This window comes from Ovis aries, chromosome 12, assembly GCF_016772045.2.
Source record: "Ovis aries strain OAR_USU_Benz2616 breed Rambouillet chromosome 12, ARS-UI_Ramb_v3.0, whole genome shotgun sequence".
NCBI lineage: Eukaryota > Metazoa > Chordata > Mammalia > Artiodactyla > Bovidae > Ovis > Ovis aries.
In genome coordinates this window covers 55,794,616-55,810,718 of record NC_056065.1, presented here as the reverse complement: position 1 = coordinate 55,810,718, position 16,103 = coordinate 55,794,616, and the positions used below count along the sequence as shown (strand labels likewise).

Below are 16,103 nucleotides of genomic sequence, written 5' to 3'. Positions count from 1 at the left end.
CCCAGTCCTTCACCATCTCATGCTCAAACTCATGTCCACTGAGTCAGGGATGCCATCCAACCATCTCCTCCTCTGTCATCCCTTCTTTTCCTGCCTTCAGCCTTCTCCAGCATCGGGGTCTTTTCTAATGAGTTGGCTCTTTGCATCAGGTGCCCAAAGTATTGGAGCTTCAGCTTCAGCATCAGTCCTTCTAATGAATATTCAGGACTGGTTTCCTTTAGGATTGACTGGTTTGATCTCCCCACAGTCCAAGAGACTCTCAAGAGTCTTCTCCAACATCACAGCACAAAAGCATCAATTCATCAGCGTTTAGCCTTCTTTATGGTCTCTATAGGTTTAAAAAAAAGGAACTTTGACCTAAATTTTATACCTCAAATTTAACTCCAAATGGATCGTAGACTTAAATGTAAAACACAAAACTATAAACTTTTAGAAAAATGGGAGAAAATCTTTAGAATCTAGTGCTAGGCAAAGAATTTTTAAACTTGACATCAAAAGCACCACTCGAAAAAGGGAAAAATGATAAATTTCCAGGGATTAAGAAGTGAGCAGGAGAGAAGTGTGTGGCTATAAAAGGGCAACATGAGGGATTCTTGCAGTGGTAGAAATGTTCTTTATCTTAGCCATCAATTTCAATACCCTGGTTGTGAAAATGTGTTCTAATTTTATAAGATAATATCATTGGAGAAACTGGGTAAAGCATATGTGGAGTCTCTGTATTATTTCTTATAACTATATATGAATCTATAATTATCTGAAAATTTAAAAATTAATCTAAAAATTCTATTCATTTGCAATAATTTTTTTCATTTTACTGTATAATTATAAATGCTTTATAACATCTTTAGTAATACACATGAAAAATAATGTCAAATTTTCACTTTCTAATATTTCAGTTCAGTCTGTCAGTCATGTCCGACTCTTTACAACCCCATAAACTGCAGCACACCAGGCTTCCCTGTCCTTCATCAACTCCCAGAGCTTATTCAAACTCACGTCCATCAAGTTGGTGATGCCATCCAACCAGCTCATCCTCTGTCATTGTCTTTTCCTCCTGTCTTCAATCTTTCCCAGCATCAGGGTCTTTTCCAATGATTCAGTTCTTCGAATCAGGTGGCCAAAGTATTACAGTTTCAGCTTCAGCCTCAGTCCTTCCAATGAATATTCAGGACTCATTTCCTTTAGGATGGACTGGTTGGATCTCCTTGCAGTCCAAGGGACTCTCAAAAGTCTTCTCCAACACCACAGTCCAAAAGCATCAATTCTTTGGCACTCAGCTTTCTTTATAGTCCAACTCTCACAACCATACAAGACTACTGGATAAACCATAGCTTTAACTAGATGGACCTTTGTCGGCCAAGTAATGTCTCTAACATTTACTTCCATTTATAACATTGATTAAAATATACTCAAATGCCATTTTGACGATGTCATTCCCTTGTTTAAAAATCTTTCCATGGCTTTCCAAAGGCCTATTGTATAAAAACACGTTAGGTTGATAATTGAAAAAGACACATGTACCCCAGTGTTCACTGCAGGACTAGTACAATAGCCAGGACATGGAAGCAACCTAGGTGTCTGTCAACAAAACAAATATTGTACATTAACGCATACATGTGGAATCTAGAAAAATGGCACAGGTGAACCTATTTTCAGGGCAGGAATAGCGATGCAGATGTCGAGAATAGTCGAGCAGACATGGTTGGGGAGCGGGGGCGGGGGGATAAACTGGGAGATGAGGACTGACGTATATACACTGCCATGTACAAAGCAGATAGCTAGCGGGAACCAGCTGTACAGCACCGGAAGTTCAGTCGGAAACTGTGGTAACCTAGAGGCATGAGATGGGGGAGTAGCGGAAGGGACTGTCTAAGAGGGAGGGGATATATGTACGTACATTGCACGGCAGAAACTAACACAGCATCGTAACGCCGCTCTACTCCAGTGTAAAAAATATGTTTGTGGAACAGCTGACTATCCAGCTCACATGACTTCTTCTTTCTTGGGGCTTTTTGTCCTCCCTTTTTCTCATCCTTCCCCCGCCCCCACCCCCAAATAATTCATTCCTTATTCTCCTAAAGTCCCTTAGACTTTTGTTCACAGGACAGTGTGCATGCTTGCCTGAGAGTGCCTCAGGGTTGGGGATGGTACATTTTTCAGGCACGCTTTAGACACATCAGAGTTCAATGTTGATTGATAAACAAGGTGTTTAACCTAGGGACTGAACAAATGAATGAATGACCTTGAAATACCTTATAAATTATACAACGTAGGTTACTTTTTAACTTCACTCCAGGATCTTTTACAAAGAGAGAGAGAGAAGAACAGAAAAACATACAAAACCCCATAACTCAGAAGGAAGAGCCCGCATAGCAGCAGCACACACAGGGAAGAACGAATACGTGGTTGGAATCATGAACATCACTGTACAGCTTTTATTAATAAGTTTGGGGTCAGGTCCTTTGAATTGTTCTTTAGGACCAATGGGAGAAGCGACGGTGAGAAATCGTCGCGTTATTTCCAGCTACTCAGAGAAGAATGCCAGTGTGAGTCCTATTTGTCACAAAGAGACACAAAGACACATCAAATCATCAAACAGCACATTTCAGTTTTATGCACAGTCCCAGCCTTAAGGAATTTACAATCCACTTTCCACTGTAGTCATTCCAAACACTTGTCTTTAAAGCAGTTTAATGTAGTAAGGAAATAATGCATGAGAAGGAGCAAGGGTTGTTGCTTCAAATAGGCCTGAGTTCAAGCCTGGCTTGACCCTTTGTTAGTTATAGGAGTCTGTCACCTAATTTGTTTCCATGACTGTAAAATGCAATATCAGACCACTTAGCCATGGGGCAGGTACAAGCATTAAATAAGACAATATAAGTAAATTGTGGATCACAATGTCTGGCACACAGTAGGTCAATAAATTATGACCATTTCTCTCCCCATCAAGAACACCAGTCTCTGGATTATGAATTTCAAAATGCCTTCAGGTGAAATATTTTTTCTCATTTAACCTGTATTAGAAACTAAAGTTATAACACCAAGAGAATACCCAAGAAAAGTATGATAAGTGTAAAAAATGTTACGTTAGAAACCCTGCAGGGCTCTCAGTCAATACTTGTTGACTAGCAAATGCATTGTCAGATCATAAAAATCACAGAGATGGAAAGAGATAACAGCATAAAAAGGTAATTTGGAATCAGCACAGGATAATGACTATACTTCAATAAGTATTTTATTTTTATAAGCCACAGTAAAGGAAACTGGAAATCATTTAGGAAAAAAGTCAGGTTTTCTTTTACAGCCACAAGTTTATATGAATACCAAGAGGCAGAGTACCCAAAATGTTGGCATCTCATTGGCAAAATTGCTAAACTAGAAGCAAAAATATTTCACGTATTTAGGGGTGTATGTGTGTATTCACAACTGTGGCTACCTTCTACATGACCCTGGGAGGAGGAGACCTAAACATCCTACACACCCATGACGGAAGCACCGATTCAAACAAACACTTCCTGGAACATCATTATCTCAAAGACAGGGTTTATATAAAAAATGTTTACTGAGCTTTACTGCATTCCTGGTACCATGCTGGGCTCAGGGACACTAAGATGACGGATCCAGATTCCTGTCCTCAAGAGCAGAAGTAGGCATAGAAATAAATAATTACAAGTGGAGAGTGACTGGCTATACTTGGGGTATATACAAGGACACACTGAGACACAAAAAAAGCAGTGGTCCATTTAACCTGCAGGATTAAGGAACTATTTCTCAGAGGCAGTAACAACTGAGCTAGACCTTAAAAGATAGTATGCTTTTCATGCCAACTGATGGTAAAGGTAAACCAAGAGCAGGGAAACCCCTGGATGAAGGTCCAAAGACTAAAGATGCAAGTGAACTCAGGGAATTGCAACAGTTTCCTGAGAATTAGGACTTTTATAAGTCATACATAGTGTACATATACATACTATCTCACATGCATAGTGTATACATATCTTCCCATCTTTGTGAAATTGGCAGCAAATAATTATTCCAATTTTGTTGATGCATGTACCATGAACTTACACTCCCTATGCCATGAATTCATCGGTCTGCCTAATATTTTTAAACTAAACATGTGGAGGTTGTTAAATGGCCCTCAGTTACCTATGCCTTACTCCTCATAGGTTGCTGAATTTATATGAGACAGGCCACCCACAGTGATGAAGATTCTGGAGGGATGCAGAGGAAGAGAGACTGAAGGATCTAGGGACACAGCTTCCCAGCATGGGCGTCTCAATGGCCCAACACAATAACCCAACATCCTGGAGAAATCAACATTCTCGAATTGTCAAAAATACGCTAGAACTGTGAGTAGTATGTGAATCAGTCCTGTACATTGTGAAACCTAAGCCTTAGGTTATTTTGCAATACAAAAATAAAAAGTTTGCCATCAAGAAAAAAATTTTTTAAAAAAAGAAAAAAATTTTAAAGACAAGATGTCCAATTTGTGGAGAGACTCTCGGCACCCTAGGGTTTTGAGCCATTTCAGATCATCTTATTTAGGCTCCAGAAAGAGCTGCTATGTCCACAGCAGGCATCACTAAGTGAGCTCAGTATGTTTTCTCACTGAACCTGAGATAAGGGGAGGTCAAAGCATCCCTTGTACTGTTAAAAATAGTGCTTTTAGGCACCATCAAAATGGCTCTATGCTTGCATTAAAATTGTCACTTCAAAATGTTATCTACCCAATTTTGTGTCCCAGGTCTGCTACGGAAGGGTTATATCTCCTTTCCAAAGATCACGTAATTTCTTTAAGCTTCTAATCCCTCCCTTGCAAAATGAAGATCTGGACCAAATAACCTCCAAAGTCCCATTCTGACAGTTCACAATTCTGACTTCTCTTTTTACCACATCCTGTTATCCCAAGCCACTATCTATACTAATAACCACTTGCCTTGGACAGCAGAAGTCTAACCCCTAGTCCCAAAGCCATGCAGGTGAATCCTTGACCCAAACAGCACAGTTCATATGAAATGCCCCATGGGACCATCTGATCAGTGTTTTTGCCCCTTGTTTTGGGCAAATCAGTAAGAAAATGATTGCTGTCCCTGGAGCAGTGACTTGAAAATCAGTATTTGCCTTGTCCTCTGTGGTTTCATTTCCTGCCCGGAAACAGAGCTGAGTGCTGCAGATGAGGCCTGAGATGACAAACACTTCTGATATAGGTTCTGAGTTCAGCATGGCTTCCTTTGCTGAGATCTTGCTAAACACGAGAGAAACTTTTCTTTGGTGGGATCAGGCAGAAAGCACAATTTGGATGGACTTCACTCTGGGTTTCCTACTTCTGGATGAAATTAGCTGGCGTGCCACCTTCCAAAGGGCTTTCCAGCCTCAAGGAACCCTCAAAGTAGGTAGAGAAAGAGGAGGCACCCAAGGGTGCCAGCAGCCAGTGGGCAACAGGTGTGAGAAACGCAGCTGCACTGGGCACCCAGCCAGGAGGACCACAGAGTTGCCCCCAGGAAGAGCCTACCCTTCAGCTTAGCAACACTGGGTACAGCCTTCTACTAGGGCAGTGAGCTCTGCCTGCATATTTATAAGAGCACATAGGCAGTGTTTCAGAGCCTGAATTATAAAGCCAGAAACACGGGTTCAAGTTCCATCCCTGCCCTTTACCACTTCTCCGAGCCTCAGCTTCCTCATCCTTAAAATGATGCTAACAGTAGAATCTAATCACAAAGATCATTGTGAGCATTAAATAAAACAAGGAACAGAAAGCAAAAAAGTAGTCACTAGTTTACAGTGCTTTGCTGAGTTCTACTTGTGTGTTCAGTCACTCAGTCATATCTGACTCTTTGCGACTCTTTGGACGATTGCCCGCCAGGCTCCTCTGTCCACGGGATTTTTCAGGAAAGAATATTGGAGTTGGTTGTCATTTCTTCCTCCAGGGGATCTTCCTAACTCAGGGATCAAACCTGTGTCTCCTATGTCTCCTCCTGCATTGCCGGTGGATTCTTTACCCTCTGAGCCATCCGGGAAGCTCCAGCTGTACTTGAGCCTGAGGCAAAAGGAAAAATCAGTACGACCAAGCTTGTCTCTTTTAAAATCTTGATATTTTCTGTTGGGCATGAATTTTTCACATTTTTTAATTTTTAAAAACATTGCATTAAATAATTATTTATCTTGACTGTTGAGGGACTTTGGGGAGGTATACCTTAACTCTTGCACACTCACCTAAGAACTCGGTAAATGTGGTTTAACCACCATCATATGATGGCTGCACATCACAATTTAGCACTTAATTACCTAATTTCTTGTATTAGTCATTGCTCTAGGTGGTTATGTCCTGTTTCCCAACTAATTTGTGCACTTATTAAGGGCACAGATTATGGCCTATATCTTTTACTTCTAAAACTGCTGAGTCATAAGAGATTCAAGTAAGTGCATGTCCGGTGATTACTTATAGCCCAAGGCAGACAATTTCCATCTCCACTGTCCTCTAATTGTTCCCTGTGTTTAAAGGTTTCTGTCTCATGATCCTTGAGGCCAAAGATGGCATCTGGCATTTATTCTATGTGCCATGTCTGGTGTAAAGATGGGGGACAGAGAACTGGCAGAGACCTCTGAGTTCATCTGATCCCACCTGCTCACTTTACAAAGAAATTATTTGCTGCCCAAAGAAGTTTAATGGTGTAGTAAAGCCACTCAGCGATAGTGCTGGGGTGAAAACTCAGGTCTTCTAGACTGTTTCTACTCTAGTGCTCTGTTAATTTTCCTTTACCTCTTCATGTCCACTGTATCAAGCACAGAATTCTACAAGTAGGAAAAATTCAATAAGTGATGGAGATGATTGATTTCCGGAACTTGAATAATCTTCTTGGCTTAAACAGGGACTAGGGAGGGAGTCATTGCCTGGAAAAATGTCTGTGTATTTACCAGCTATCCACATCTCCTGGCTCAGTGTGGCAAGGTGGTTATGAGAACACTGGATTTGGAGTTAGACAGATCTGTGTCCTGGGTTCACTACTTCCTAGCCATGTGACCTTGGATAAAATTAAGTTTCTTAACTGAATTCTCCTCATCCAAAATGTAAACTTAACAATGGTACTTACCATATAGAATTGTGGGAAATTACACAAAACAGAAGCATGCGATGAGTAAGGAAGACTGTCTAGCACATAGTAAATTCTCAACAATATTCGCAATAATGACTGTTCTAAAAGTAAAGCCCTAAGAGTTAGGTGGGCCATTAGGGGAGACGGATAGAATCATATGTGCATTCATGCATGCACACTCAGTCACTCAGTTGTGTCTGACTCTTTGCAACTCCATGAACTGTAGCCCATCAGGCTCCTCTGTCCTTGGAATTCTCCAGGTAAGACAGGGGAAAGTGAAAGTGAAAGTCATTCAGTTGTGTCTGACTCTTTGTGACCCTATGGACTGTATCCAGGCAGTCTCTCCTGTCCATGGGATTCTCCAGCCAAGAATACTGGAGTAGATTGCCATTCCCTTTGCCAAGGGATCTTCCTGATCCAGGATCAAACCCAGGTCTCCTGCATTGCAGGCAACTTCTTTACCTTCTAAGCCACTACAAGAACACCGGAGTGGGTTGCTATTTCCTTCTCCAGAGGATCATCCCCATGTAGGGATCTAACCCATGTCTCCTGCAGCTCCTGCATTGGCAGTGGGATTCTTTGCCACTGAGCTACCTGAGAAGACCTAGAGTTATACGGATGGCAATATACCAATATCTTTATGTAATAATGGATAAAGATGGAGAAGAGGGAGCTAAATGATCAATTAAGTACTTAGAATTATGCAAAAGACTAGAGATATCTTCAAGAAAATTAGAGATACCAAGGGAACATTTCATGCAAAGATGGGCACAATAAAGGACAGAACTGGCATGGACCTAACAGAAGCAGAAGATATTAAGAAGAGGTGGCAAGAAGACACAGAACTATACAAAAAAGACCTTACTGTCCCAGATAACCACAATGGTGTGATCACTCACCTAGAGCCAGACATCCCAGAGGGTGAAGTCAAGTGGACCTTAGGAAGCATCACTATGAATAAAGCTAGTGGAGGTGAAGGAATTCCAGCTGAGCTATTTCAAATCCTAAAAGATGATGCTGTGAAAGTGTTGCACTCAATATACCAGCAAATATGGAAAACTCACCAATGGCCATGGACTGGAAAAGATTAGTTTTCATTCCAATACCAAAGAAGGGCAATACCAAAGAATGTTCAAACGTCCAATTGCACTCATCTCACATGCTAGCAAAGTAATGCTCAAAATTCTCCAAGCCAGGCTTTAACAGTACATGAACTGAGAACTTCCTGATGTTCAAGTTGGTTTTAGAAAAGGCAGAGGGACCAGGATCAAATTGCCAACATCTGCTGGATCACAGAAAAAGCAAGAGAGTTCCAGAAAACACTTACTTCTGCTTCATTGACTATGCTAAAGCCTTTGACTGTGTGCATCACAACAAACTGTGGAAAACTCTTCAAGAGATGGGAATACCAGACACCTCACCTGCCTCCTGCCAATCTTGTATACAGGTCAAGAAGCAACAGTTAGAACCAGACATGGAACAACAGACTGGTTCCAAATTGGGAAAGGAGTATGTCAAGACTGTATATTGTCACCCTGCTTATTTAACATATGCAGAGTACATCGTGTGAAATGCCAGGCTGGATGAAGCACAAGATGGAATCAACATTGCTAGGAGAAATATCAATAACCTCAGATATGCAGATGACACCACCCTTATGGCAGAAAGTGAAGCGGAACTAAAGAGTCTCTTGATAAAAGTGAAAGAGAAGAGTGAAAAAGCTGGCTTAAAAATCAACATTCAAAAAACAAAGATCATGGCATCCGGTCCCATCACTTCACGGCAAATAAATGGGTAAACAATGGAAACAGTAATGGACTTTATTTTCTTGGGCTCCAAAATCACTGCAAATGGTGACTGCAGCCATGAAATTAAAAGATGCTTGCTCCTTGGAAGAAAAGCTATGACCAACCTAGAGAGCATATTCAAAAGCAGAGACATTACTTTGCCAACAAAGGTCCATCTGGTCAAAGCTATGGTTTTTCCAGTAATCATGTATGAATGTGAGAGTTGGACCATAAAGGAGGCTGAGTGCTAAAGAACTGATGCGTTGGAACAATGGTATTGTTGGAGAAGACTCTTGAGAGTCCCTTGGACTGCAAAGAGACCAAACCAGTTGATCCTAAAAGAAATCAATCCTGAATATTCATTAGAAGGACTGATGCTGAAACTGAACTCCAATACTTTGGCCATCTGATGTAAAGAACTGACTCATTAGAAAAGACCCTGATGCTGGGAAAGATTGAGGACATGAGGAGAAGGGGACAACAGAGGACGAGATGGATAGATAGCATCACCAACTCAATGGTCATGAATTTGAGCAAGCTCCAGGAGGTGGTGATGGACAAGGTAGCCTGGTGCGCTGCAGTCCATGGGGTCTCAAAGAGTTGTACACAACTGAGGGACTGAATAACAACAATGATAATATATCCATATCTTTATATAATAGTGGATAAAGACTGGGAATAGGAAGCTAAATTATCCATTAAGCCTTTATAATTATACTGTATCTATCCCATGAAGCCTTATAAATAACTCTGATACCCAACCTATTCTGTGAGACCTCAGTTCCACATAACCGTGACAAGGACCCCACAAGTACATACACACCAGTAGCTTAGCTTCTGAAATCTCACAGATTTCCAAAAGCAATAGGAGACTGGCCCAGCAGACTGCATCCTGTCATAGAGTCAAGAATGCCTAACTATAATCCCACTTTTAGTTTCATTTCAAGGGAAAACAAACTATATTAGCAAGGACGCCCAATCGATAAGCTGAAGCCCAGACAAATATAATATGACACTCCATGACTTGGAATGTTGCCAGCATAAGCCTGACACTATGAACAGTGGATGGAGTAACCCAGGGAAACCAACTGCATAATCGAGTTCACACCATACTCTCATCTACTTTTGTTCTTTTTGCCCTCCACACAAAGCAGGGCTCTGAAGCCAAATTCATATGACTCCACAGGAAGATGTGAGGTAGAGGTCTGTGTGAAAAGTTATCCTATTTTTCAGTACTTAAAACTTGGGGGAAAGAAACTTAGATATCCCAAATTTCCAATCAAATACTCCAATATTTTGCATTTTTGGAGCATCTTTCAACCAAAATCCTGAAACCACTTCTGCTTGTCTGATATTAGCATCTCAGAGAAGCAGCCAAGAGTTTGTTGAAGCACTTTAAAGAGCACTTAATGTTCAAATCCCTTCTGAATTTTGAAAAAATGAGGGAAAACACAAATACTCTACTGGCAATCTGAAAGTTCTGTTAAAATTCAAGGTTTCATGTACACCCGTGGCAGATTCATGTCAATGTATGCCAAAACCAATACAGTATTGTAAAGTAAAATAAAGTAAAAATAAAAATTAAAAAATAAAATATAATATTCAAGGTTTCCCAAAATCAATGTGGTATCCTAAATTGGATCCAAAAACAGAAAAAAATAAAATGGGGTGGGGGGAACATTAGTGGATGTATTGGTGAAATTCAAAGAGTCCATAGTTCAATTATTAATACTGAGTTGGCCAAAAAGTTTCTTTAGGTTTTTCCAAAAGCTGTTGCATAAAAACTTGAGTGAACTTTGTGGCCAACCCAATACCATACTAATGCTAATTTCTAAATGTACCACAGTTACATTAGATATTAGTACTAGGGAAAACTGAATGAAAGATATTTAACATCTCTGTATTTTCTTTGTAACTTGCCTATAAATCTAAAACTATTCCAGAATTCATTCAAAAAGTTATTTTTGAATTAGCAAAAAATAGTAAGTCAAGATTTCTTTCCCAAAGAAACTTTGGTGAGTGAGAGATATGGGGGTTCCTATTCCCTCTCCCCAGTGAAAAGTATATTAAAAGGAAAAAAATCTCCAGTCTTTCACTAGAGATTAACCAAAAGATGGTGGCCAACTCTGTGTCTCCTCCAGGTAACATGTTGGAAGGCAAGGGGAACTGGGAGCTCCAGAATGTGGGCTCTCCAGTCTGAGAAATGGAGAGCATGACCTCTCTTTCAAGCATCCCCATGGGGAATTAAGCACACAGAGGACGTAGAGCACTCTGCACATATCAGGAGCTGCATGGGAGTGTCATTTTCCTTTGCACCTTCTCAGGACATCCTCACTGGCAACTCCTGTCAGTCCCTAGGAGTGGAAGGATGGCTCCTATATCTTGGTAGGAGGGCTCCCCATGTCCTTGGCCTTGGAGAACCTGCTGGATGGCTTGGCACCTGGACAGTGAGCTGTGGTGTCTCAGCCCCAGCTCTACAAGCACTCATACTCCGCTGGGCTCCTGTTAAAACTCTCTGGAGGCAGCTCTGTCCTTGCACTACTTTTTAAAGAACAGCCCATCCATCACTGTAGGGGGATACAGAGACAGAAAAACCTACCACTTTCTTAACTAATTTACTTTTTCAGTAAGAGTGAGAAGGGAATAAATGAGTCATGAGCTGAAACTGGGGGGCTCAACCTTGCCCCATAGAGTGGCACTGTGCAAGCCACAAGGTGGGTCATTTCTAGAGCAACCTTTGCTGCCCTTGGCTTGGCCCAACTTTTAATATGTCTGCACTGACTCACTGTCTTTTGCTTCAAGGAAACTTAAATTAACTAGACTTTGTCATTGTGCGACAGTGTAGAACCCACCTGTTCTTCCTGGCATTGCCTGGTCTTATAGATAGAGACTATTTGGTGAAAGTCCCAAGTTTTCACATCCTATGTCCATAGGTTGTATATTTTCTTGAGTAATCTCTATTCCAAATATTCTGCCTTATGGATCCTAGAAAGCATCCAAATGTCCCAGAAACGGAAAACGTTTTAGGATGTCTTCTCTCCCCGGCAGCCTCATCTACCTAAAGGTAACCACATGCTCTACCAGCCCATCAGCTTTCTTCAGAAGAGGTCAAGGGACTTTCCTGGTGGTCCAGTGATTAAGAATCCACCTCCAAATGCAAGGATCGTGGGTTTGAACCCCGGTTGGAGAACTAGGATCCCACATGCCATGAAGCAACTAAGCCTGTGTGGGGCAACTACTGAGCCAGAACACTCTGGGACCCACAAATAGAGTCTGTACGCTGTAACAAAAGATCCCACATGATACACGGAGATCTCATGCACCACAACTAAGGCCCTTCTTTTCATGTCCGACTCTTTGTAACCCCATGGACTGTAGCCCACCAGGCTCCTCTGTCCATGGGATTTCCCAGGCAAGAATACTGGAGTGGGTAGCCTTTCCCTTCTCCAGGGGATCTTCCCAACCCAGGGATCGAATCCAGGTCTCCCACATGGCAGGCAGACTGTTTACCACAGAGCCACCAGGAAGCCCTCACAACTAAGGCTGGAGGCAGCCAAATAAATAAATAAATACTTTTTTAAAAAGAAGTGGCCAAGGTACCCATCGGGTGTGTGGGTGCCATCAAGGACAATTCTCATGCTTTTTGGCCACTCAGTATCTGAATCCCCTTCGTTGGTGTGCGTCCCTTTCCCTGTGAGGCAGAACTGTTCTCCCCTCTATGGAGCCGGCGATGACAGGTATTTGCTGACTGGCCTCCTGCACAACAGAAGGGCTAGCCTTGAACTGCTGCTGCTGCTGCTAAGTCACTTCAGTCGTGTCCAACTCTGTGCGACCCCAGAGATGGCAGCCCACCAGGCTCCCCCGTCCCTGGGATTCTCCAGGCAAGAACACTGGAGTGGCTTGCCATTTCCTTCTCCAATGCATGAAAGTGAAATGTGAAAGTGAAGTCGCTCAGTTGTGTCCGACTCTTAGCGACCCCATGGACTGCAGCCTACTAGGCTCCCCCCGTTCACGGGATTTTCCAGGCAAGAGTACTGGAGTGGGGTGCCATTGCCTTCTCCGAGCCTTGAACTAGACTCTACCAAATGAACCTCGTCCAGATGTCAAATTGGAAACTAGTCATAGGAAAGAGCAGGGATCACACAGAATCCCATCTGCTGTGGGAACAGCTCATCCAGCTTACAGATATAGCAAGGGCAGCAGACCCAGGACAGTTTCCAGCACCCACTGTTAGCATGGCAGAGGACAAGCGGCAGTGTCTGGGCTGAGAAGAAGCTGCCATGCGTCTCCACCAGGCCAGTCCTTCAACACTATTGGGCTGTTTCCCCTGGCCTAGGAGCCCCCGGGTCTGGCCCTCTGACCTTTCTGAAAATTCTATGAACCAGAGTCTACTTCACAGGTCAGCAACCTATAGTCACACAGGGCCCCAGGCTCAGCTTACTGACCCTGTGTTTAGTTAAATGGTCAGCTTCCCACCTTCTAATCCTTCTAATTTTTCACCAAGAGGCCTCACATTTTCATTTTGCACTGGGTCCTACAATTTATGTAGCTGAGCCTGCCGTGAGCTGGCTAATAAGCTTAGGGCTTCTGTGTGCCATGGAGCCCTTTGGAGGTCTGGTGAAGCCTATGAGGTATATAAAGAATGTTTTGAAATGTACACAATGAAATACTTGGGAAGCCAGCTATATTAAAATATAGTTTAAATATTTTTTATAAAACAAATATATGATAGCATAATAAGTGTGAATTTCATTAGCACATTAAATAAATCTAATGACAAGTCTAATAACTGCTGTTGCCCAGAAGTAGCATGAGCACAAATAATATTCTAGAATGCCTGCTATAACTGAAATGTGACTTGAACATACCTATGAATTCTAAAGGTGATAAAGTCACAGATATCTGATTTGTTGTCTATATTTATAACTGAGGGAAATGCTAAGTTCAGTGAGACAATTTTTTAAAGCGAGGGCTTCCTGGTGGCTCAGTGGTAAAGAGTCCCCCTGCAATGTGGGAGACCTGGGTTTGATCCCTGGATTGGGAAGATCTCCTGGAGAAGGGAATGGCAACCTACTCTAGTATTCTTGCCTGGGAAATCCCATGGACAGAGGAGCCTGGGGGGCTAACAGTCCATGGGGTCACAAAGAGTCAAACATGACTGAGCAACTAACTCTTTGACTTTTGATATAAGTCACAGACACCTTATTTTTTCATTACAGTTTAGTTAATTAAAATTTAATATAAACATATCCCTTTTCTGATTGAGTCAGCCAAAGCTGTTGCTTTGTTGCTTACAAAGAGAAGCCTGTAGGATACAGGGGCCTGATATGACCCAGGCCCCAGGCCGAGCGCTGAGCATGCCAGGCTTCTCCACAGAAAACAAGTAAACCAACAGTCAGAGTGGCCCCGAGGGAGTCAAATGCGTATCCAACATAGTTCAGCCTCAAGTGTTAGGATCTTAGATGGGAAAGTGTCAGTGCTGACAGTCCAGAATGCTGGACTCTTACAAGCCCTGGGCATGTTACAAACTGGACATGTTACAAATCCTACATGTGTGGTATAAACCAAGGTATCTAGAGGTTTGAGCACATGGAGATCCCTTCCAGGTGGGAAGGTCAACTACTAACAACTAACAACAGTTCTACCACTTGAGAAGGGAGATAAGATACATGACAATATAAACACTGCTCCAAGGCCCACAGCAAGTTAACAGAACACTGAAGAATCCCCTTCCTCAATTTCCCAAACCCTAATTCAGAATCCTTTCTTCTAGTCAATTGTTGTTGCTGTTGTTTAGTCACTAAGTTGTGTCTGACCTTTTGCGACCCCGTGGACTGTAGCCCATCAGTCTCTTCTGTCCATGGGATTCTCCAGGCAAGATTACTGGAGTGGGTTGCCATTTCCTTCTCCAGGGGATCTTCCTGACCCAGGGCAAACCCAAGTCTTCTGCAGTGGCTGCCGGATTCTTTACCACTGAGCCACCTGGAAAGTCCGCTAGTCAAATTACCTCTCAGATATTTCAACATGAGTTTGTTTTTTGCACATCTCCTAGGAAATATGATCAAAACATACCTCCCCAGGTACTATTCTCTTGTTGCCCTTCCACTCTTCCTTTTGGGGGGAGAAGACTCAAAAGCCCCTCAATACAAGGGAATATCTATCCTTTCAGCACACTTGAAAAGCCCCCATTTATTTAGAAAGTAGAAAACAATCCATTTGCAGATATCTTTAATTTTCCAAAGTTATTTTCTATCCATTGTTACACTTGATCTCTGGGCACATATCACTATCCCTATTTTACAGTTGAGGAAACCGAGGGTCAGAGAGGCTGTGACTCGCTTAAGGTCACAGAACAAGGAAGAACATTCAGGTTTCTTGCCTCTTAGCCCAGTGTCCTTTCCCCTGCCCATAACCCTCCTCTGAGCAGATCACAACAGAAAGGGAAGAGGTCTCTGAAAGGGAAGTACAATCATGCAGATCATCCAAAAAAAAAAAAAAATCAAGACACCCACACCCCAAATTCTGGACAGCAGGTGTCAGTTAGGAAAAGAGAGGCTTGAAAAAGAAAACAGATCACCTCCTCCTCTGACCCCAGACAGGCTCTGAGCCCCCAACATAGGACAGAATTCCCTTGGCCAGTGACCAGCACACAGAGGCCTTCCCATTCCTGCCTGGGATTGAGGCTCCTAACAACAGCAACAGCAGGAAAAGGGCTTCATGAACATGAAAATAAACAAACTTTCTATTTTTAGCTGGGCTGCAGCTGTGAGAGCTTCATTATTTGCTCTTTAGCTGCAGCCTTCTGAGGGAGGAGAGGCAAGGGGGGTGGGGAATGAGGACAACTAGGGACAGTCATGCTGGGAGCCAAATTTTCCACTGCTGAACCTAATTACACACAGGCCGAAGAAACCCACGTCCAGCCTGGAAGTCCGTGGAGTCTGCAGGTCTGGAAAAACCAGAGAGCGACAACCAGGAAGCCAGCACATGACTGGGCTCTCTCCGGGCCATATATAGAAATAAATCATCTTTTGCCTACATGGTTTTTAGAGCTACTAAGAACCATGTCACCGAGTGATCCCATCAGAGGAGTGGAAGATAAGCTAGCAAGAAGAGACCTTTCTGGGTTTCCCAGGTGGCTCAGTGGTAAAGAATCTGCCTGCCAATGCAGGAGACGTGGGTTTGATTCCTGGGTCAGGAAGATGCCCTGGAGAAGGAAACAGCA

General features: G+C 42.6%; 1 long non-coding RNA gene across 1 annotated transcript; it reads right to left on the bottom strand.

The window, feature by feature from the left end:
• Positions 1 to 2,419: 2,419 nt before the first annotated feature.
• On the bottom strand, positions 2,420 to 15,477 carry LOC132657516 (uncharacterized). The gene is made up of 2 exons (XR_009595853.1): positions 14,698 to 15,477; positions 2,420 to 6,037 (listed from the first exon to the last, which is right to left on the bottom strand). It is a non-coding gene; the product is annotated as an uncharacterized LOC132657516 (long non-coding RNA).
• Positions 15,478 to 16,103: the final 626 nt, after the last annotated feature.